This window comes from Protomyctophum bolini, assembly GCF_963924005.1.
Source record: "Protomyctophum bolini genome assembly, chromosome: 3".
NCBI classification, from domain to species: Eukaryota; Metazoa; Chordata; class Actinopteri; order Myctophiformes; family Myctophidae; genus Protomyctophum; species Protomyctophum bolini.
The window spans coordinates 47,734,749-47,758,550 of NC_137864.1; the positions used below are offsets into that span (position 1 = coordinate 47,734,749).

The 23,802-nt window shown below is 43.0% G+C and overlaps 1 protein-coding gene across 2 annotated transcripts in view; it reads right to left on the minus strand.

The window, feature by feature from the left end:
- The window catches only part of add3a (adducin 3 (gamma) a), a 137,330-nt gene that overhangs the window by 105,382 nt on the left and 8,146 nt on the right, over positions 1-23,802 (minus strand). Inside the window, exons 2-3 of one of the 2 annotated variants that reach the window (XM_080760198.1) lie at positions 17,408-17,454; positions 4,208-4,260 (exon numbers count right to left, since the gene is read on the minus strand). The gene's annotated coding sequence lies outside the window, so the exon portion shown is untranslated. Of the gene's footprint in view, positions 1-4,207; positions 4,261-17,399; positions 17,455-23,802 lie in introns of both variants that reach the window. The other variant, XM_080760197.1, reaches the window with a different exon arrangement.

A 23,802-nucleotide genomic window follows, 5' to 3' on the forward strand; every position in this document is an offset into this window, starting at 1 on the left:
GATGTTGTACTTATCTGACCATAGTTAACTTGCATTAATCGCAGCAATACTTTACTATGACACAAAGGAATGAGAACGGTCACAAAACCAACAATCAGGGCAGGATATAGTAAATCACACAGTGAACTATGTATGCGACTCATTAACTGGATTATGACATCAGTCATTAATCCACTTTCCGTTGCTGTTCAATTTATAAATGGAGCTTAGCCAGATGGCTTAGTTGTCATTTTCCCTCTAAAATTGCATGTACATGAATAAATCACAAAAGCACATAACGTCATTAGCGACCAATGAGACGGACATTATTATGAAACACAAGAGAGTCTGACACTAATCAACAGAATGCGGTTGGCAGTTCTTCAAACAAGATCATATTAGATTAGAGAACTTTAATATCCTCAGCGAGGACATTTCAGACTACAGACATAGAGTATAAATACATATACACGAAACAAATTAACTTGAACACAATTCAAGTAAAGTTGTAAATGGCGGACACGCATTCAGGAACATCCGTTTTACGTGCAGTCTACGCCAAATATATTTCAAATGCTCCGGCCTTCTCCAGCCCAACAACATCATACATCACTGACCACAGCGGTGTATGTCTGGTCAGCGGGGCTGGAAGTGACCGTTTGCTAGGGCTGGGCAATAGGCCTATGTGACAACACGATAAATAATACAGTGATGCATTCTGCATCCTTAACAGCACGCAACCATGTCACCCTCCCTCCGGGGGTCCTGGGATGCAATACTGTACTCAGTACTGTACTCTAACGTCGTTGAAGTAGGACTTACTTGCTTGTAGATTGGCTATTTTTGCTACATTTTGTCACTGCTATATCACAATATTATTGACATTATTGCCCAGCCGTACTGTTTGCTATAGGCCTTAAATCTCTATAGATGAAGATTATTTATTAATGTTCAAAATAACAAAAATGGTTTTCCATACTGTTTCCAGGCCTGTGTCAGAATCCTGACAAGTCAGAGAGAACAAAGTGTCCAGTGGAGGGTGTATTGCACACAGACCACAGTATAACCGACTCGTATGTACAGTATACGTATACAGTATACCATTACCTGCATCAGCCAAAGATACAGTGCACAATATGTACAGTATGTCCGAGTGATAATCTTTCAGTAGTACATTCATTCAGCCACACTAACCTTGGTAAGTCGCGCATGGGGACACAGTGCAGCGATAGGGGGAACGCCAGCTGTGGCCTGGCTTACTTTGCAACACCATCCCCAGAGCTATTCCACATAATAAGACACGTCAGCAAGTGTCTCTGTATTGTTCCCTGGCCCAGCGGCCTCCTGTCCTGGGCAGCAGGCCAACCTGGGCTGGGACTAGTGGGTAGACAAGAGCGATGCTCTAAAAAACTATCCCAACCGAACCGAGAGACACATTATGGAAAGAAAGAGACAATGACAATGGCAGATAGAGGGGCCAGTCCTATACACTGTAAACCCCTCTGTGTTCATTTAAAGCTGTAATCCTGAACAGATTCCAATGAGTATAACTTTTATTTTGACCAATCCTGTTCCTGTATGAAGTATTTATAAAGTGTAGACTTTTTTTCTTCTTCTCGTGTACAAAAATAGCCCTCTAAAAGATCACAATGCTCTGCTACTTCTGGCTGACATTCCCTCCAGAATAATCCAATTTAACTAGGACATCTGCAGTGGTTGGAGATGGTCTCTCTGTCTATTCTTTGAGAGTATGCCACCGACTGGCTGACAAGTAGTACAGCCTGAAGCATAAATGTAAAGAGGGGATTGCATCTTGGATGAGTGGTAGATGTATAGTCTTCCACGCAGGAGAGGAATATAGAATTTAAGGACTGCAGCTATGAAATGATCACTGAAGAGTTGACTGTGTATAAAAAACCCATTTTGGGCGGGAACCCCTTTTGGTGTTTTAAACATTATGTTATAATTTAGCTATTGAAAAATAGCAGATCTACAAGCTCACAGTGCGCCACCGAGTGGCGCGCTATGAACTTGTATGTCTGCTATTTTTGAAAAATTGTGAAAATATTTATTTCAGAAAACTGGAGGATTTAGAAGATTTCTATTTAATTTCGAGGTCAGGCCGTGAGGAAAGGAAAAGAAAGGGAGAGTGTTTGAGAGAAGGAATGAAGGGGAGAGTGGAACACCACCACCGACTGCTCTGGTGTGACTATGAACAGTCTAACTCTAACAGGTATGAAGGGATTATCACAGCACTGTAAACGTTAGTACACTGCAGCAAGCAAGTGGGACTTTGCAGGCTTCGAGTACAGTTGACAAAAGAGTAAGCGAAGGGAAGTGTTTCAGGAGGCAGCTGTGGTCGGTGGCGTGTCCGCGTGCAGGAAAGGCAATTAAACGTCTCATGTCCCGGTAGGGCTGGCGGTGAAATAAGCAGGTGTTTTCTCACTATCTTACTGTTATGTGGACGGGATAACAACAGCCTCCACTGAATTGGACAAAAAAACATCAGCTTGAGGATTTAGTAGCGGCTAAAGCAGATTTTTTAAATGCAAGTGTAGGAAGGGTGTTGTAGCGGTTAGAAAAAGACAGCGGTTGGAAATGTGAGCGTTTAGAAAAAGGAGCACTGGTAGAGTTAGGCTAAAGCTAAAGGTTCTGCTGCTGAAGCCACAGCAGGCAGTGCCACCGTCATTCCTTGACATGCGGTGACACTTGACCCTGCATACCTTCCTTTGAATCAGGAGCGGGGCGGCACGGCAACAGAAAACTATGCTGAATGACATTAAGGGAAAGTGAGGGTTTAGTTTCTGGTGCCTATGGGGGAGGGGACGTTGCTTTTACCGCTTCAGCCAGCAGATGGATGCTCATGCTCAACAGACTGAAGGACAGTTTCTACCCCAGAGCAGTCATAGCTCTAAACACTGACACTTGAACTCTGACACTCGACACTTTATGAACTAAAAGGACTTACTGTGCAATATGCGTTAAATGTTTGTATTTTGTGTTTTATATAGAGTATTATGTCTTTTGTTTTAAATGCACTGATCTGGTTTGCAATTCAATTTCGTTGTCTCGTACAATGACAATAAAGATATTCTGATTCTGATTCTGATACCAGTGACACAGCTATGGTTGCACCCTCTAGCTTTAGGAGTTCAAGTGAAGACCCGACCCTTTAGGGTTAATTTTTTTACACTCAGCCAGAGTGAAATGAAAACTGATAATTGTAACTGTGCTTTCATCCATCATGCTGTGTGTTCTTAATAAACTGAGGACAGTAAGTCATCGTATGATGAATGTGAACGATCCTTTGGTCACTTCTCCCGACCACAACGGAGAGGGGGGGGGAGAGACGAGCAGCATAAGCCTGTCACCGTTTCCCCTACGGAATTACTTCCAGACCAGTAAAACGTCTGGCCAGGACAGAGCCATTAGGTTACCGCCGACTAAATCCATGTCATTTGTTCAAGGTTTTCCAAAAAGCGGTCAGTCTCAAGACTCCTCATTTATTTTACTTAAGTTGTCCTTGAAAGGAGCACGGAGGCGCAGAGAGAGAGACTGACGGGAACTCTCCACTCCACCTCAAAGCGTAGAGGCTACATTTGACATAAACTGTGGAATGCACTTCCCATTGCAGTCAGAACTGCAGCATCACTCACAATCTTCCGCCGTAGTCTGAAAACCCACCTTTTCAGACTACATCATGGCCCATAGCACTTACCCTATACCCCCTTAGATAGCATTTCTGTAGACTTAGATAGCATTTGATACAGACTTATATAGCATGTTATGTAGACAGCACTAGAATTGCATTGTATATAGTCATAGCACGCCATAGTACATATGTATAGCATAGTAGTGTATATGTATAGTTTATATGTATAGTTTCATTATATAGATATTCCACTGTTCTTTCTTTCTTAGCTTACGCATGTTTCATGATAAATGCTTTTATGTGATGTATTCCCATGCTTTTGTTCTTGCTTAATGTAATTAATGTACTTAATGTAAGTCGCTCTGGATTAAGAGCGTCTGCTAAATGCCTAAATTGTAAATTGTAATTGTAAATTGACATACCACTGACTCTAGTGTATGAATGCTAATGGTGTAAAATAACCCTCAGGTCAGTTGACGTGTCAACTGAGTCAGTTTGACGTGTCGACCCAATATCAGGTGTTTTACTAGTTTTAAGTCGTTAAAAAATGTAGTTTGTTGATGTTGTAATCCTTACCTCTCAGGGGATGGATGCCCGATCCGGTCCTACAGTTAATGCCGTCTCAGCAGCTAGGATGAAAACAGACAAAACACATGATTACTCTCTCTCTGCGTCCTGGTCTTCCGAGGCATGCTCTGTGGGGCTGGATACTGCAATCCAATAAAACACATCATATTTTCTGTCTGAGGCTCAGCACTTTGAAAACAGACAGTGTAACAATTAGATGCAGACTGTATGTTGTTTGGTTTAAATATCTGTATTTGAAGTCTTTCGCACAGACGGAAAACACAAATTAGACCTGAAGATGCAAAATGAAAGGGGAGTCTTCTCCCTGTAGTCTCGCCAAAGGGCAGCGTGAAACCTTTTCATTTGCTTTGAAAATATATATAGTTTGTGTGCAACACAGACTAATCAAAATGTAAAGAACTAGAATGATACTACAGTTGTGTCAAAGTTTGATGCTTGCATTTGACTTGTGAAAAGTGTGGGAGAAAAAAAATAAACATTTCCCTTTTACCCTAATCAACTAGCTGATGGAGATGTATAAACATTGGTCTTATGAAACCCACACATTATTTCCAGGAGGAGATTCTGTTGGAAATGGTCTTAATTCATTCTCTCTCTCCAAGGGTTACTGTATCCATTTGTAACTCTGAGAGGGTACATAATGTAACCGAATGATCCTCTGGCCCATCGGGTTATATTGGTACCCTCTCAGAGTCACATTAAGCTGACGCTGAGGATTTCACTGTGTATATGAGCCCCAGAGGTGTGTGTGTGTGAGTGCTATACTGCTCACGTGTAATGCATGGAGGTTCCTCTACGTGTGTGTTCTCCTCTACAGTTTCCACTGTGGGAGTGGGCCCGGGTCTCAGATTGTACAGCAGGCCTGTAGGCAGGCAGCCTGAGGGACTTGACCTGCCCTTGATAGCCATCTCTGTCCTCCGCACAAACACCAACTGTGTCAACACACAGTATGGAAGACGGCTCCCAATAGGAGCCCACAACGGGCTGTACACGAGGGCTACGGGCCGGCGGCACGTCACATGTGTTATGACTAACTAACGGTGCTAACGCCCACATTCCAACGTAATGATAATTGGCTATTAGGAAATATGGAATTTCAAAGAGACGTGCCATTGGCCACGGCTGCCTCAGATGTATTTTAACATATAGCATGCCACTTAGTGGAGACTATTTGCAAGATGCGGGAGGGGTTTCCCCCCCCCCTCCCTCTCCATACCAAGATTCTAATAAAAACAATGTAAACTATTTTGTTCATTGGGGTTTCATCAAGCATAATAGTCATTTTTGTTAATCTAACAATCATAAATGACAGGAAAATACATAGATTTCTGTCAGGTAAGGTAACAACAGCCTTTACTCTCGCACGTCTTCCGGCGTGTACAGATCATGACACTGTCAAGTCAACCTCCAAGTCAACCCTGCATGCATGCGCCGCCATATTCTATATGACCACATGTACAAATTGTATCTGAATGCACAGTCTGCAGGGGAGTCAATAGAGTTCAAGCCCTTAGCATTGATCTAAAGTGACGTGCTGATCATGACTCGTACAGAGAGAGACATTGTGTTTGTGCCTCATATCACATTTGCATTCTGTGGCTTCGGCTTCATTTGCCCCGAGTGAACGACTACACTGCAGGCGGACAACAAAGGAGACAGACCAGCACACTTACATAACATGTCCTGCTCACAGTGTGTTGTCTGTGTTCCCAGACTGATGCTTTAGATCGGCGACATTATTGCACCAATTATATAAACCCACACAGCCCAATTCATCCCAAAGTCCAAAACCAATTAGGCTACTGTTGAAAAATCCTGTTTGTGAGTGAGTGTGTGTGTGTGTGTGTGTGTGTGTGTGAGTGTGAGTGTGAGTGTGAGTGTGAGTGTGAGTGTGAGTGTGAGTGTGTGTGTGTGTGTGTGTGTGTGTGTGTGTGTGACTGATAATCTGTCAAACAGGGAGCACTTCCAGGTCGTCAACTTTTGAGCTTGGAATTCAAGACTGGCAATAAGGCACACTGCTTCATTAAAAACGGAAAGACGGGTGATGTTAATTCGCTTCTCCGCACGCACCCATTAATTGGATTTGTTCAGGGGGGCTCAGAGATACGCTGTGACAGCAACGCCACCCCGGGTCACGGATGGAGGAGACACAGTCTCCACAGATGTGAAGCGGTTGGTGGACATCACGTACATTCCCCATGACACTGGCCTTTTTCTGCTGACTGTTGAAGTGTTACATAATCTCAGGATTTGTCCCGTTAGTGCTAATGAGGATAATTAGAAGATGAAGGGAGGAAGGCATATAGAATAGGGAGAGAAAGGGGAAGAGGGAAATGGAGATAGAGAGTTGGATGAATGAAAGAGATCAAGACAGACGATGGTGAGCAGAGTCTAAATGAAGCTTCAATAAAAAAGGGGTCAAAGTATGTTCCTCAGTAACCTGCCCAGTTTGTGTATTGGATGTCATTCTCTGCGACACAAAAGACAGACCCAAGGACAAGCCTGTCAGGAGCGTGTTCACTGAGCAGGAAACGTCAGCAGACAACTGTCTCTGCAAGAGTGACAACTGGTTAAGTTAAATCATTGTCAACTGCATTTACTGAAGACAACATGGAGGGGTACAACCCTGGTGGAGAGCTTTGTAGAATGGAAGGAAAACTACCACCTACCAGCTCAATTTATAGCTGGTGGTCTGGTGGACCACCGACAGAGAAGAGGCCTTCAGCTCCCATCATCACCATCCAAGAGGAGGAGGTGGAGATGGTGGACCCCTTCCACCACAAGTTCCTGGAGTACACATGAACAATAAACTAGAGGGAGGGCCTCTACCGTAACATGAACAACACAAGCTGAGCAAGCTGGTGAGGAAGGCTATCTCTGTGGTTAGTTAAACTGGATAATCTGGAGGTGGTTGTAGTCTGTAGAGGGGAGGATAAGGAGGAAGATGAACTCTACTCGAATTAACCCCTCTCACGCCTTATATCATGGGTTTTAAACCTTTTTCATATCAATGTCCATTATTTATTCCACATTTCACTATTTGATGAGATTTAGCCCCAACATTTAAAGAATATTTTGTTCTCATTGGATAAGATTTTGTCCACAATTCCATGCTGTATTGATGTTGGTACCATAGGAGAGACAATAACAATTCTTCTACATTCTCTAATTGTGTAAACAGTGCAGATGTTTCGCAATAATGTAACTCTTGAGAGCGTAAAATGAAACCAAATGGACCCATAAGGGTCCATGATGGAGAGTTACCAACTCTCCATCGTGTATCTGGGGACCACCTGGAACCCCCTCAAGGACCACTGGTGGTCCCTGGACCCTGGGCCACTGGTTGGAAGCCACTGCCTTATTATTATTATGATGAGCTAGTGTGGTGGAGGGGCGTCTTCTTCAGCCACAGACTCATCCATCGTGCCTCTGCACAAGACTGAACCACTCGGTCAGTACGTTTGTCCCGTACGGTAGCCCTTAAGCTATACATGTCCCCATGCATTCTGTTCTGTCATTGGACTAATGACTCTGCTTACTCTGGCACTTACTCTGGCACTCTCTTTTCATATGTTACTTTTTGAACCCAGCACCTCCACGAAGTGATGTGCGTATTTTACTATAGGTGCTGCTATAACACCTTAATTTCCCCATGGGGATACATAAATGTACTACAGCAGTAACAGTACTATGTACAAACAATAATCCTCAACTAATGCAGAATCTTGCCGTGATCCATCAATGCAAAATAACTACAAATAATGGCATCCATAGTTGTTGTACTTGTATTTGAACATTGATTCAAATATACAGTGGCTGAATGAAAGTGTTTTGGAGGGCTGCGTGAGCTCACTCTCAATTCAATGTTTAGGTTGTCCCTGTGCTGCAGCCTATGGCCCACTCGTCAGAAAAGCAAATGGGGGTCATGATAAAAGGTAGATTATTTTCCCCTGATAGCAGCAGTTTTGCAATGGTGTGATTCTGTCTGTGCTGCAGTCCACTCTAAAAGGTCCCTAATCCCTCAGATAGTCTGTCTGCAGCCCTCCACCATCACACAAACCTCATCCATCACACATACAGGCAGTGATGTAGACCAGTGGATTTCATCACCCTTTTCATATCAAGTAGGGAAAGAGCGATTATCTATCGGCCACGATATTGTGGCCGATATGGACCGATGTTTTCCTCTCTATGTAACGAGGCATAAATTAGGGCATACAGTATGTTTCTCCCCCGAGTCGATAAATATTCTTAAATGCATTTAAAGAATGCCGTTTTGTGTTACTGTAAATTGAAATGAAATGAAAAATATATAATTTTTAATATCGGCTATCGGTCTCTTTGATCACTACTAATCAGTATCGGCCATGAAAAGCCCATATCGGTCGATCCCTAATATCAAGGCCCATTATTGTCTCCACCAGGCCGAAGGCATGGGGAGAGAGTATGTTTTGCACTCCGTTCGTGTGTGTGTGTGTGTGTGTGTGTGTGTGTGTGTGTGTGCGCTTGTGTCCGTCCGTCCGTCTGTCCGTCTGTGTACAGCTAATCTCCGGTACAGTTAATGATGCATGTAGACCAATGGTTCTCAACATGGGGTGCAGGGAACCCCAGGGTTCATTGGGGAGGGGGTCCCAGCTAAGTTACTGATAGTTACTAGGAAGAACGCAAATGGACACGTATGGGCCCTAACGCATAATCAAACTGGGGGTATTTCAAATTAAAAAGGTTGATAACCAGTATACTGGTCCAAAGACAAAGTCAAAGTTTTAAAATTGAAGGTATTAGGTCACTACTTAAAATGTGTTTTTATAAAAGATGTGAATCGAGATTCATTGTCTAGCACAGTGGTTCCCAAACCTGTTCATGTCAAGGACCCCCAAATTGACACTAAATAGCCCGCAGACCCCCCATTTGAAAATATATGCCAGGGACCCCCATGAGAGAAGACTTTTATGGATCTAGCAGTGATTTTCAACCCGTTTAATTTCAAGGACCCCCAATTTGACATGCATTAGTTTACGGATCCCCATTTGATAGCATTTCTATCTCTGGGACCCCCACTTTATATTGTAAGATCAATGCTAATTTAACTCTGAGAGCATACAAATGGAACCAAATGGACCCGTTAGGGTCCATTTGGTTCCATTTGTATACTCTCAGAGTTACAAACCCATAAGGGTCCATTTGGTTCCAAACTATCATTTTGCTGGGTACCCCCTGGAACTCCCTCAAGTACCCCTGGGGGTCCCCGGACCCCACTTTGGGAACCACTGGTCTAGCATTCTGAACAGGTCACAGACTCTATGAATGCAGTGAGTGCAGTGCATGCTGAACGGATGTATATACCCTAGCTGAGGGGAGAGAGAGAGAGGGCACATCAGTGTAATCTGGATGGCTAGAATAGCATTGCAGGCATGGAGTGGAGACAGGCACTGGGTCACAAAGACAGCTGCTCTTAAATCTGGAGTGCTGCATGCAGGCACACCACACACAGATGCATGTATACGCCATGCACTGTACACAAACAGGACATGCATAATGCCAACATGTTTATGAACGTGTTGGCATTATAAAGACAAATTCTCCTAGATATTCACCCCATGTCAAGAAAGACAAATGTCTCTACCAGTTTAAAAAAACGTGACAAAAAGAATTAGTATTTAGCCATTTCTATTTTAAGTTGATTAGTTCACTTGCCCATCATTTTGGCTGCATTCATGCATTTGCCATGAGAACGGCAAATTCATTAACATTAATTTTCAAACCATGTCAGATAATGATTTGGAAGTCAAAATATGTTCTTGGTGTCACACTGAAAGCAGGACAGAGGTAAATTAAGGTAATAAGACAAGATACAACGTTGGTACCCTACAGCTTCATGGTCGGGAATAACAATTGTGGAAGATACAGCAGACGATTTTGATTCACTTGCTCTCATCAATCAACCTGTCCATCTGTTACTCGATCCAACCCCACCCATACACATGATTTTACCCATACAAAGTCAAAGTCATAGGATTTGTCACACGTTAGTAGTTACCGCAGTGAAATTTGTTCGCCGCATTTGACCCATCTCTTGGAGCGGTGAGCCGCAGCCAAGGAGCGGTGAGCTGCAGCCGTGCCGCGCTCGGGAATCATTTGATTAGTAGATTTGACCCCCCAATCGAACACTTTGAGTGCCAAGCAGGGAGGCATTTTGTCCCATTTTTACAGTCTTTGGTATGACCTGGCCGGGGATCGAACCCCGACCTCCCATTTTCAGGGCGGACCCTTTAACCACAAGGCTACTGTCTCAACTTTTTTAAACCATTTAATCCCTATATATGACATTGACCAGTGTACCCCAGGGGTCTACACTTGGTTTCATCTTTTTATCACTCACAGAACACTCGCCTATTACAACATGCCAAGAACAGGGACCCCAGGGTTCATGTCTGTCTCCTTCCATCCACCCTTGCATCTCCTTCCTCTATTACTGTACAAATAAATGAATCCTCTCTTTCCATGTCCCTTCATCTCTAATCTACCTTCGTTCAACCAGAGCATGACGTGCAGAAAAGGCTTCCAATGCAAGGCAGGGTCAGCTTAGGAGGGGAATCCCACCCAGCCGCCACACCTACCAAAAGCCCCTGAACACACACACACACACACACACACACACACACACACACACACACACACACACACACACACACACACACACACACACACACACACACACACACACACACACACACACACACACACACACACACACACACACACACACACACACACACACACACACACACACACACACACACACACACACACACACACACACACACACACACACACACACACACACACACACACACACACACACACACACACACACACACACACACACACACACACACACACACACACACACACACACACACACACACACACACACACACACACACACACACACACACACACACACACACACACACACACACACACACACACACACACACACACACACACACACACACACACACACACACACACACACACAGAAGACGCCCCGTGAACCCAAAGCCCAAGTTCATGATAATCCATTTAGCCATTTTATACAAGAAGAGTCTTTGTTTGTTTGACGAAACACCACCAACCGGATGGTTCTAAAGACAGGGCCGTTTCCTTTGAGCGTTTTCCCCAAATCTCCAAGAGGAAGGCAAAGAATTAATCTTCTAATATCTCAAATTTGCAGTTGAGATTATCATCTGAGACGTTAGATCACACTCAGTCATTACACAATGGAGCTGGGTGATATGGACAAAATCAAATATCTTTTGACAAAATACCTCGTTCCCAAATAGCAACAAAAAAAAATCTTCTAGCTCAAGGTGTGAGCTTGTAGATCGGATAACATTTTGACAATTTTATAAAATAAAAATCACACTTGTGTGAACTGAAGATCATCATAGATCACCACATTCCGGCCAATCACTTTTGGCGTCCTCACTGTTTAAGCCCTCAGCCAATCAAATCATCGCTACGGGGTACACACAGAGTAGACACACAAAGCTGGAAGACAAGACGAGACTTGCCATGTAGTTCTTTCAAAATTTGGCGGTCAAAGATGAGAGCAGTCCTCTGTCTCTGCCTCTTTCCTGTGGGTGGATGAAGTCTATCTTAGCAGATCACCCACATAGCTGTATAAAGCGGAAGGACTGTGGGCTGGCACCAGTTCATAAGAGGTAGCATATACTAAGTACTAGCCTGGACCTGATCCTATGAATCAGTCTGTTTGTGCTAGTTACGTCACGTGAGGACTTGAATTTCACAAGTTGCCTCGTTGGCGCAGCTGTCTTTGGGGGCTGTTTTGCTAAATGTGTGGATTGCGTTAGCGGTTAGCGCCTGCAGCAGTCATTATTTCAATCTTCACCGTAGATTGTTCCAGACCAATCACAGCGGTAGTCGTGTTGCTTGAGGGCATACATGTAAATACGGGGTAACGGCATCAGTCCACAAACTCACGAGTCCAAGCAGAGGACAATATAGCTCTCATGGATATATACGGTTTGACCATTCTCGTCACAGTTCAGTATGTGTTTTGTCCTGTCGTGTTTACTGTATGTATATCCTCTTTCTGTGGTGCTGCATGACAACCACATTTTTCTCCAGGGATCAATAAAGCACAGTATCTACCACCCATTTACCTGCCATGTAGTATCCTGGACTAGCACAGTATCTACCCATTTACCTGCCATGTAGCAGCCTGGACTAGCACAGTATCTACCACCCATTTACCTGCCATGTAGTATCCTGGACTAGCACAGTATCTACCACCCATTTACCTGCCATGTAGTATCCTGGTCTGGACTAGCACAGTATCTACCACCCATTTACCTGCCATGTAGCAGCCTGGACTAGCACAGTATCTACACATCTACCTGCCATGTAGCAGTCTGGACTAGCACAGTATCTACACATCTACCTGCCATGTAGCAGCCTGGACTAGCACAGTATCTACCCATCTACCTGCCATGTAGCAGTCTGGACTAGCACAGTATCTACACATCTACCTGCCATGTAGCAGCCTGGACTAGCACAGTATCTACACATCTACCTGCCATGTAGCAGCCTGGACTAGCACAGTATCTACACATCTACCTGCCATGTAGCAGCCTGGACTAGCACAGCCTTCCAAGTATCACTGCATCACTGCTACAGCTGTGCCAATGAAAATATTGCTCAGACTTGGCATGGCGGACACAATGACATAAGCTATGATGATTGCCTGTGTTGATTCAATCTGGACAGAGTTATAAACGGTAAAAAAAGGGGGGAAAGCCGAAGATTAATAAGATTTTCTTGTGATAAATCACAAGAAAATGTTCTTGTGATTATTTTTCTCTTAAAAAGAAAACTGCCTTCGCAAACACTAACGTGTTTTCTGTGCCTGATCCTCAGTTAATATAGAGTGCTTCTAATTACATAATTGCTTTTTGGGGGTTTTCTGTGTTAGCCAACCCACATGCACATTTGAAGAAAATACTGCAGGCTTATTTGTCACCCCCCCCCCGTCGTCGTCATGGAGTAGATTTTTCCAGCACAGAGCGACTTCACACAGCCCTATGGTGACATCATCTTTAGTTGCATCGCCACTTCCTTTAGCTGCAAAAAAGGATGACATCACCGAAGGTGAAGATGATAATAGTGAAACACTAGAGTATATGACATCACCCGGATGAAAGACGCAACAACAATGGTATTCAGCTGTCTTGAAATGGGGCATTAAATGGACTCCCCCTACCTTTATAAAAAAACACGTTATCTATTTTCTAACTTCACTATCAGTGTCCATCCTGAAGGACAGAACAAAAGATCTGTCCCATCTTGTCATTTCCTCCACAGAGGAAAGGGAAATGGGAGTCCTTCGTTACTTCCTGATCATGTGACGTGACAGGGGCCTGGGACATGTGACATGACACGAGAGACATGTAAACAGGTTATCTATCCCATGTCCCCATCCAGATACATCCTTTAGTGGAAACTCTCTCTCTCTGTGTGTGTGTGTGTGTGTGTGTGTGTGTGTGTGTGTGTGTGTGTGTGTGTGTGTGTGTGTGTGTGTGTGTGTGTGTACGGCCGTCCTTCAGGAGGAACTGACAATAAAGTGTGATTGACATGGGTATCTGTCTCCTGGCGCGAGGAGCTACACAGTAAAATCCTCATTCATCTGTTTATAAGTTTGCGAATGTAACCAAATGGACCCTTACTTACTGGGTCTCACAGTTAAAGGAACACCTTTTAAACACAGTTTACATGAAAGCATGTAGTGTTAGCCCCATCTGTGCCCCTCCCCCTTCGTTGCTACAGCTTGTAGCTTGTCACCTAGCTAGCGCTGACATCCAGGACTGAGGGGAGGGCGTGGTGTATTCTCATGGGGGAGAGAGTTGCACAGGGGATACCGATGCTCAAATAACCCATGATTGCAGAATCAAAGGATCAGACAAGAGACATAACAAAAGCTTCAGGACTGAAAGGACAACTAGAAGCAGGTGCTGCTGTCAAATTCTCCCCGTCGTCAAGCCAGAGAGATGCAACAACAACATGGTTTTGAGCGGGTTTCTTCTAGCATGAGGATATAGTTTGAATTATTAAGTGCTTTCCACAGGGAGAGCCGCCCTACACCCACGTATACTGACACAGCTCGCAGAAAGAGGTTCAACACGACGCGAGCTGGAGCGCGTGCGTGCGTGTGTGAGAGAGAGGCATGAACGTGACAATTTCACAGCATTGTGCCTATACACCTCTGCGCCTGTCAGATTGCCCGTGCCCCGCAATCTGACCGCTCGGCTCTCATTAAAGATGTATTACTAGACGTGTCAGTTGCTTCCCGTGTGAAACAGCCTTTACAATCGCATGCACAAAGCAGGCATAATGATTTAAGCCATTTAGGCCTGACGTCATTTTTCTTTTACAGTTTTCTGTTTGTGTAGTTTCTGTATCAGTAGGTGCTCAATATTTCATGTCAAGGACCCCCAAAAATGATATGTAATTGGCTGCCGACCCCCATCTGAAAATATGTCTAGAGTTAAAAACGTTTGCTCTGAAAGAATATATTATATTCAAACTTTTGTGCATGCACATTTTCGCGATTTCTGAAAAATAGCAGACCTACAAGTTCATAGCGGCACTCGGTGCTGCGCTGTGAGCTTGTAGATCTGCTATTTTTCAATAGCTAAAGTATAACAAAATGCTAAAAACACCAACAGGGGTTCCCGCCCTGCAGAATGGGTTAAGCCACTGAGCCAGTGCTTCTCAGCTGTGTTTACAGTAAGCCTACAGTGGTTTAATTTTGGCTTTCGATTCATACCTCTGATTTCTGATTATTTTTTATCTTTTTTACCCATTGGGCTTTTCGAGCTAAGGGAAGCTCAAAGTTGTTTTAGGTGGAACGGGAGGATTTGATAATGGCAGACACATGTCTAGTTAAGAAACGTCTGGATATATTTTGGTGTACAAAAAAAGAGACCATCTGTGTGGTCTCATCTGTAGTAAGGCCTCCTTGTAAGAACAGCTGACATTCAGATACCAAGATTTGTTTATCTTGACTTGAACCCATCAAAGAGCACCTTGTTCAGTCTACACTGAGGACGCCAACTTGGCTTCTTCTTAGGTACATTTTAGCGTAGGTGGGATAGGCAAATAATGGTTTATCTATAGTCATAAACTTCATATTTGGCTGGGCCACAGGCACAGAGCAGGTCCAGCCCTATAAAACTCAATGTGGGTGACTGAATTTCTGATGAAGTTAAGATGTGCTGATTAAATCGCAATACTGGAAAGGAAGGTGATATAACTACAAATTGACGTCATTCCGAGCTTCAGGAAAAGGAGGTACCAGAACTTCTCTTCGGAACCCATGCACCTCCAGATGTCCTAACTCGCCAAACTATAATTAGGGAAGCCTTTCCAAACCACAAGATTTTATTGCGCTTAAGTCAAACCATTGGTCGCCGGTCGGCCGGTTGGCCTAACAACGCACAAACTAAAGGCAGAGTAATTGTCCCTCCAGTCCAGTCTGTGATGTAGACCTGCTGCCATCCAACTTTCAAACTCACTTAAAAAACATTTCCTAAGTCGTTCCTCGCTAACGCAATGCCAAAAATACGTAAGTGATTGTGTAAAAAAGCAATTTTATTCTATTATTAGTACAGAGATTAGCATTGATGTTGTGCCCTGTTCCAAACATCTAGTGCTTCCCTCGTTCTGTGCATATACAGTGGAAATGCTGTGGAAACTTTCTGGATACCCGTTTGTCACACGTGTATCTTAATCCTGGGCCAATTGCTGAAGACGTAGGTAGATCGGCATCATTCTGTGCCACTCACAAAGAATGTGCATCACATTCCTGTCTTGGCTGATGTCCAAAATACACTGGGGTAGGAGTTACTGCTATCAACGGCAAATTACCCAACAATGAAGCCAACCAGATTAGGTGCAGAGCTCTCAGCTGACTCAATAGGTATAACACAACCAGTGAGCTTGCCAAGTGCTATGCCATTACATTGTGAAACGTGATACACAAAAGATAAACTCTGCATCATTAAATGTTTCAAATTGTTTCCAATCGAAAATACACCATTTTTGTGACATCATAATCCTACCCCCCAATCATACAACAACAGCTGTGAGTGATGCTTAAGTTCAGGTGGGTGGTGCTAAGTTGAAAACTAGGTATACTTAATGAACAATTTTAACACTTTCTGTACACTTTTAAAAATGCATCTTCCTCCTAGTATATTCGTAGTATGATGAACATGTTTTAGGAGGGAACTCCTCACGGCACTCCATCTTTAACGCGTATATACTGTAAAAGGCATGGTGGTGGGTTACAGTACACACAGAGCCATCTAATATTGAGGGGGCAGAAAACAGCCCGGTCACGTGGTTCATGTACCGTACTCGCGCGAGCCCATAGACTCCAATGCATTCTGTGAACTTCCGGTTGTCCCCATTCGTTGTCCCCATTCAACAGAAGTTGAATGGAGCCAGTTTCTGTTTTCCTCCCAGAATTTTCCCCAGAGAGGCTGGACAGCAGACGGCTGGACTTTGAATTTCTCTAACTATAAACTTTCATGACAGCAGAACAGCCCAAGTAACAAATATAATTTATGAAAAGCTACTACATTGAAGTCTGTTCACAGAAGTTGTTGTAGGCTATGTGGGGATTATCTGACGAGGTACCATTTGAGTGGGCAAAACCTTACATATACTAAATAATACTAAATTGTTTATAGGGTCAATATAAGTAAAATAATATAGCCTTTCTACAGGAGTATCTTTTTATATTTTTCCAAAAAGAATACAAACAGCCAATAGCATATTGCAAAGTTATCCCCCTCACTGGTGACAATTCCGGGAGGAAAAACGGGCAAGCACCGGGGCGATGAAGTGAACATGAAGTGAACGGAATTTGCGTAACTCTGTCTTACTCTATGGCTCCGAGTACACATAGCCAGTGTCTATCGGCGGTGGTGCTGAAGTAGTACAGAGTGACATGTTCTGTCCTTTGTTTGTCATTATTGTATCCAACTGGCAATTGTGTAATTTAAAAGACGCTCGTCTTGCGGCCTGCTTGGCTCAGTATGTCATTGTGCTCATGATGTCAGCTATATTACAGTGACGGTCATATTATCCATACCTAGAGACTGCTTCTCGCCTTCTCCCACTCTGTGCTGCTGAGTGTAGCTCTGCACCTGCAAGAAAGACATCACTTAGCCTTGTTTTATGCTACAAACATAAAATGGCATATCGTTCAAATAAAAGGTTAAAAGAGTGATTTAAGACGTTTAATCCATGTCTATGAACTTGCCACAATATCATTTTTATCGTATTTTATATTGTTAAATACATCTTCACAATAGAAATAAGCTGAGATCAATCCGTATTAACGTGTTATTATATGCTCTGTTGATTAATTTAATTCACACAATAGGAACACAATGGAACAGGTACCCACTCCCCAGCATTTGTTTACTGTACTTCCGTGCTGTTTACCGTACATTTTTTACTAATAAAGTATGCAATCAAATCATCTGTTTGCATTCCCAGCAGTTCACAGTAAGGCCAAATTTATATTTAGCCGCTCACTTAAAATTGTAGATCTACAAGCTGCATCGCTTTGCCGTTTGCATGCTTGTAGATCTGCCATTTCAGGAGCACACAACTACTAAGTATATGTGGAGCTTAACTTGTTGTTGCCTGTCACAATTCATGTACTTTTTTTTTTACTATGCCTAAAAGGCAAACAGACATTTCTATTCCAATAGTTAATACCAAAAACACAATTTAATTGTTGTAGTTTTGTATTGTAATGTCATAATCGTGACAGCCCGAGCTTAAGAGTTAAGTGTATCTCACTGGGCTTGCCAGAAACACCTTAGGGTTACGGAGCACAACGAAACAGTGTGGCCTGTTTTGTCTGTTGGACTGTTGGTATGTGCACAAGCCCACGCACACAAGAGACATACTGGCACACTTGGCAATGTCACTGCAGAAAATTAGAACCTATCTCACCTCCTGACTGCCATCAATTAAACTCTGAATAAGCCAATTTCACACATCATATGACAGTAATTGCTACTGTATACAAACATCTGTCTACATTCTACAAAGCAGTCTTTTTTTCCTGTTGCGATGCGTCACTAAGCAATGCTGTCATGTTGTGTTGGCTTGTTATTTTTGGCGAGCGCCACCGCTGTGTGTGACAACGTATAAACGAGGCTTTAGCCTTCAGACATTGATAAGATAAGGACAGGACAGCTTCCCTTCAGGAGCCAGCTCAATCAAAAAATATATAGGCCTATAAATATCTCATTTGTAACTACAGACTGGGGAGTGGGGATGGTAGATAGGTTGGGTTTTCTTTACCAGTCGAAGGCTAAGTTTATGCTTATTATTTGTATTTGCTTTATTTTTTTCACCCCAATTTTGCCAAATGATTCCTCCCCACACACATTGCTGTGGATTGTCACTGCTGTTGTATCCCACTGGCTCACATGCCAGTGAGGCGCCCCCACCGGGAGGACGTAATGAGAAAAAGAAGAAAGTGTGCAGGTGTTTTTGATTCTTTGATTTGTATGCATATCCACTTTTAGGTGTGCAAGAAACGTTTAATGACCATTAATTAACCTGCCTTAATCGAGGTGAGAGCAGCATATTTCTGTGTGCATGTAAACAACACACTCATGTAGTCTCAGTCTTGACTAGCACACTTTTCTGTGACAGACACTTTTAAGAATTATTACCAAATGATATTGCAGCCAGAACTGTTCTTGGGACATGCATGTACTGATCTGCAGATTTCTAAGGGAGGGGTTGACAGATGTACACTGATTCGTTTCGCCATCAACGGGATATAACGCAACAATCTACCGACAGTAACTGACAGTAGAAATATGAAGGAATGGGTGGGGTGGTGGTGTTTCCTATTTTATATCTAATTAGCAGCCTGTCCTCATGCTTACACTCGATATGGTCACCTCTATAATGAGTGGAACATGGAGACTGAGCAGGCTGAGTGACAGACAGGAGGACAGGAGACAGATGGAGGGCCGGGGCATGAATGGCCCTCATGGCAGTGCACCTGTGGTGCAACACAGTGCGCAAACTAAGCACAAAAACAACTACGAATTTGAATGGTCAAAGACAGAAAACAACAACAACATCATCAACAAACACCACCGCCCAAGAAACACTGCTGTTAAAGGAGAATTCCATGCTAGAATGCTTTCTTATCTTTCTTTGTAGTTGTTACGTCCCCACCAAAGGGGTCCAGGTGTTTTTTTGTGCAAAAACTCCTTATTGGCTATTTCCCCTACCATAAGCCCTCAATGAATTGCATTGCATTGAATGGGAATTGAATGGGGCTATGGGGTGTTATGCTAGTTCGCTTATTTCCATCGAAAGAAGTAGTAAAGTGTGCGGCTTGGGATATTATTTACATTATGAAGAGAGGATATATACAAAGAAATTATAATTTTGAGCAATGGAAATAAGCGAATTAGCACAACACCCCATAGCCCCATTCAATTCCCATTCAATTCAATGCAATTAATTTAGGGCCTATGATAGGGGAAATAGCCAATAAGGAGCTTTTGCACAAAATAACACCTGGACCTCTTTGGTGGGGACGTAACAACTACAAAGAAAGGTAAGAGAGCCTTTTAGTATGGAATTCTCCTTTAACACAAACAACACAACTGCTCTAGTAGACTAGTATGTATGTATGGCATGTACACAAACAAATAAACATGCCCCCAATTTCCCAAAACACACAGGCATCCGACAGTGCTGTGGTGCCTGAGGAGCTATTCAGCAAAACACGACATGCGTCACTAATGACAGGATTGTTACTGCGGAGGGGAAAGGCACAACAACAGCACGAAACTGTATCTATAGTATCTGTACAGTGAGGTGCTTTGGCAAGCTGAAACGCTGACCTTAATGAAAGAGAACACAACAGACCTAGGCGAATAGACCTAGATGTAATCCCCATGGGACTTCAGACTGCCTATCTTCAGCATATGGAACTACAATGTGAATTATGTATGAATAAATGACTAAGTTTTAACCTTTATTTAACCACAAAAGAAAACACATTGAGACAGAAGTCAAATAATGTTATAAAACTCTAACTACCAACAAATGGCCCATAGCACTTACCCCACCCCCTTAGATGGCAATTCTGTAGACTTAGATAGCATTTGATACAGACTTATAGCATGTTATGTAAACAGCATAAGTGCATTGTATGTAGTCATAGCACGTCATAGTACATAATGTATATCATAGTAGTATAGATGTATAGCTTATATGTATAGTTTCATTATAGATATTCCACTGTTACTTTCTTAGCTTACGCATGTTTCATGATAAATGTTTTTATGTGATGTATTCCCCATGCTTTTTGTTCTTGCTTAATGTAAATCGCTCTGGATTAAGAGCGTCTGCTAAATGCCTAAATTGTAAATTGTAAATTGTAAATACAAGGCACAACATTTAGGACAGACAAATAACATTTGTAAACACAGTACCCACTACCTAGGAAGCTCAAGAAAAGAACAGGAAGATAAAATGAGTTGACCAATAAAAACTAATGTAAAGAAAGTAACAAAGTTTGCAACTAAACTAATATAAGACTAGAGCAACAACATATCCTATACGTCGAAGCAGGAGGAGCAGTGTCTGGGAAATGTGCCCGGTCCCATACCAATCCTTTTAAAACTCACTAGGGGAATCACAGAAGCCAGTTTGAGTCTGGTTTGTAGGTCATTCCAAGACCAGGACCACTTTTTCAGCTTGCGCCAACTTGGTGGCGCAAGCAGAAAAAGTGGCCCTTGGCTTTAGCTTCCCTGTGTTATTACAAAACACTGCAAAGTATTTGATTAGTCTGGAATCTGGATACTATACACACCTTAAATGTATTCTGTTCACACTACCATAAGATCGACACAAACCTCCACAGTGTTAATATTTGTGATTCAGTCTCTGGACAATTGACATAGAAATGACAGGTGTCTGCAATTGTAACGCAATAAACGCACAATTCTATTTATGTTCAGGTTTTTTTTTTTAAACCTGTAAACCAATGAACGAGCAGGGTGGGTTCATGATCCAAGTATCTGATGTTGCAGCCACACAGTAAAATCCTGTGTTAATTTAAGAATGGACCCATGGAGCCATTTTACTGTGCATACAAATAGTTGAGACTATACAGTTTTGCCTGACACTGTATATACTTTAAATATGTCCCGTCTCTAGGGCTGACTCCACTACGTGCTAAAAACAGAGAAGTGACGCACAATCATCTGCCAGCGCTCCCATTATAGCACATTGTTTAGTAACATCACATTAGGCTCCAATGTCAGCTCTGGATATTTCAAATTGGAGAACAGCATCCTGTTAATGCTAACAACAATACTGTCTATGTCAATAGTATACATCAGGGTGCATTTTGCAAAATATTGTGTTTGTTGTCATGATTTGTCACGACAAGAGTTGGCTCTGTACGACGCTTATAAGGTCTTTAAATAAATACGTTTTGAAATGTCTATGGGAAAAATGCATTGGAAACTATTTCCTGGGCCTGGTGTCGTCATGAAAGGGGGCGGGACTGCAACGCTCTATAGGCCTAGGGCAGTGGTTCCCAAACCTTTTAGCCCGTGACCCAAAAGAGAAATTAGACCTTTGCCTAAACATTTATTTTCTAATTTATGGAATTTCTTAGATTTTTATTTATTCACGATTTATTCACACATTTTTCTCTCAAATAATATTTATAAAACAATTGTAGAAATCAAAAAATAAACGGACCCAATTTGGTAACCCAGGTAACTCCAAATGAACCTCAACGTCTAATGGAGGGTCCAATGAGGGTCCATTGGACCCTCTCAGGGTCCCTGGACACCACTTTGAGAACCATGGATCTCATAACTAAAGCCACTTTGCTGCCTACCAGACAGTGTTGAATGTAGGCCAAAAGACAAGCTAGTGGTTTATAGAAATACTGTCACCTATTTGATCAATTCTCTTCCAATGAGAACTTACTATTTTATTCAGACACCATAGCAATTATTAATAACTACTCACCAACACAGCTTATTTATTTTTATTTTTTTGCTAAGTGGTAGTGGTGAGGTAAAGAGGATAAATTAGTATGCAAGCTGACCTAGTTAAGAGACACGACAACAGTACATACCCACAGAACCAGCAGGAGTCTCACCAACATTGATTTGTCACTGGGTGGGTGCACGATGTGACAAATATGATGGTGTGCATGCGAGTGTGTGTGTGTGTGTGTGTGTGTGTGTGTGTGTGTGCGCGCAACTGTGCATGCGTTCGTGTCCCACAAAACAGGAACTTAGCATGGGCGTGCCTGATGAAAACAGTGGCAAATGATGTGGTAAGTTTAGATGTTTGGTAAGGGAGGCAATAAAGCATGTTTCCTGCACAGTGCACACAAGAGTTCATGTGCAACAGTTTACATACAGAGGGTCAACATGGCTTAGTGACAGTTAAGGACACACAAAAACAATCAACCACGTGGTCCGTCTGTCTAACGTAACAGGACACACACACACACACACACACACACACACACACACACACACAAGATTACCACTTACCAGTGGCTAACATGTGTGCATACTTTCAAACAAGCCGCTCGACACAATTAAATGGCCCAAGAATCCAAGATGCCAAGAACTATTATCACAAAGTATGAGCACCTCAGCACCACATCTTTATTGCTTATCCATTCAGCAATGAATGCACAATGCCAACTGGCATGCTGCGCATTAAACAGAAGGTCAGTTACAGGATGAGATGATCAATGCATGCATGCTGGTGATAGAACAGCCATATCCTGCCTGCACACTTTTACTGTCTACTGCCTGAAGATTCTGTGCTGAATGTTAATGTGCGATTCATGGCACAAGATTGATGCATGTGTGTGTGTGTGTGTGTGTGTGTGTGTGTGTGTGTGTGTGTGTGTGTGTGTGTGCGTGCGTGCGTGCGTGCGTGCGTGCGTGCGTGCGACGTGCATGTGTGCTTGCTTGCACTCTTGTGTACAAGATTTATGTTGTGCAGTGTATAGTGACGCTTTTATAAGAGGGTAACAAAACAGCAGATAAATGTGACTCAATAAACTACATGCAGCACCACACCAGAACAAAGATGGCTGGGCTGATCACATACCACAGAGTTCAGTAGGGAGCACCATAGAGCTGGAGTCTGGAGATGGTTCAAATTACGTAAAATACACAAACACATGACAGAACACACAAACAGACAGACAGTCAGTGGTATCTACATAACACACCCGGCATACACACACAAAAATAGCTCCATTTGGGCATCCGGGTGGGTGGTGTAGAGGTTAAAGTTCAGTTCCTGGCCAGTGGCCACCACCAGCAGAGATACCTCCATGGTGCCTCCGGCTTAAGTTGGCCGGCCACTCCAATTAACACAAACTCGGGTCCTTGAGTGTGAAGCCAAGCCGGCAGGGGGACGGCGATCTCTGTCGCTGCACTAGTGACTCCTAC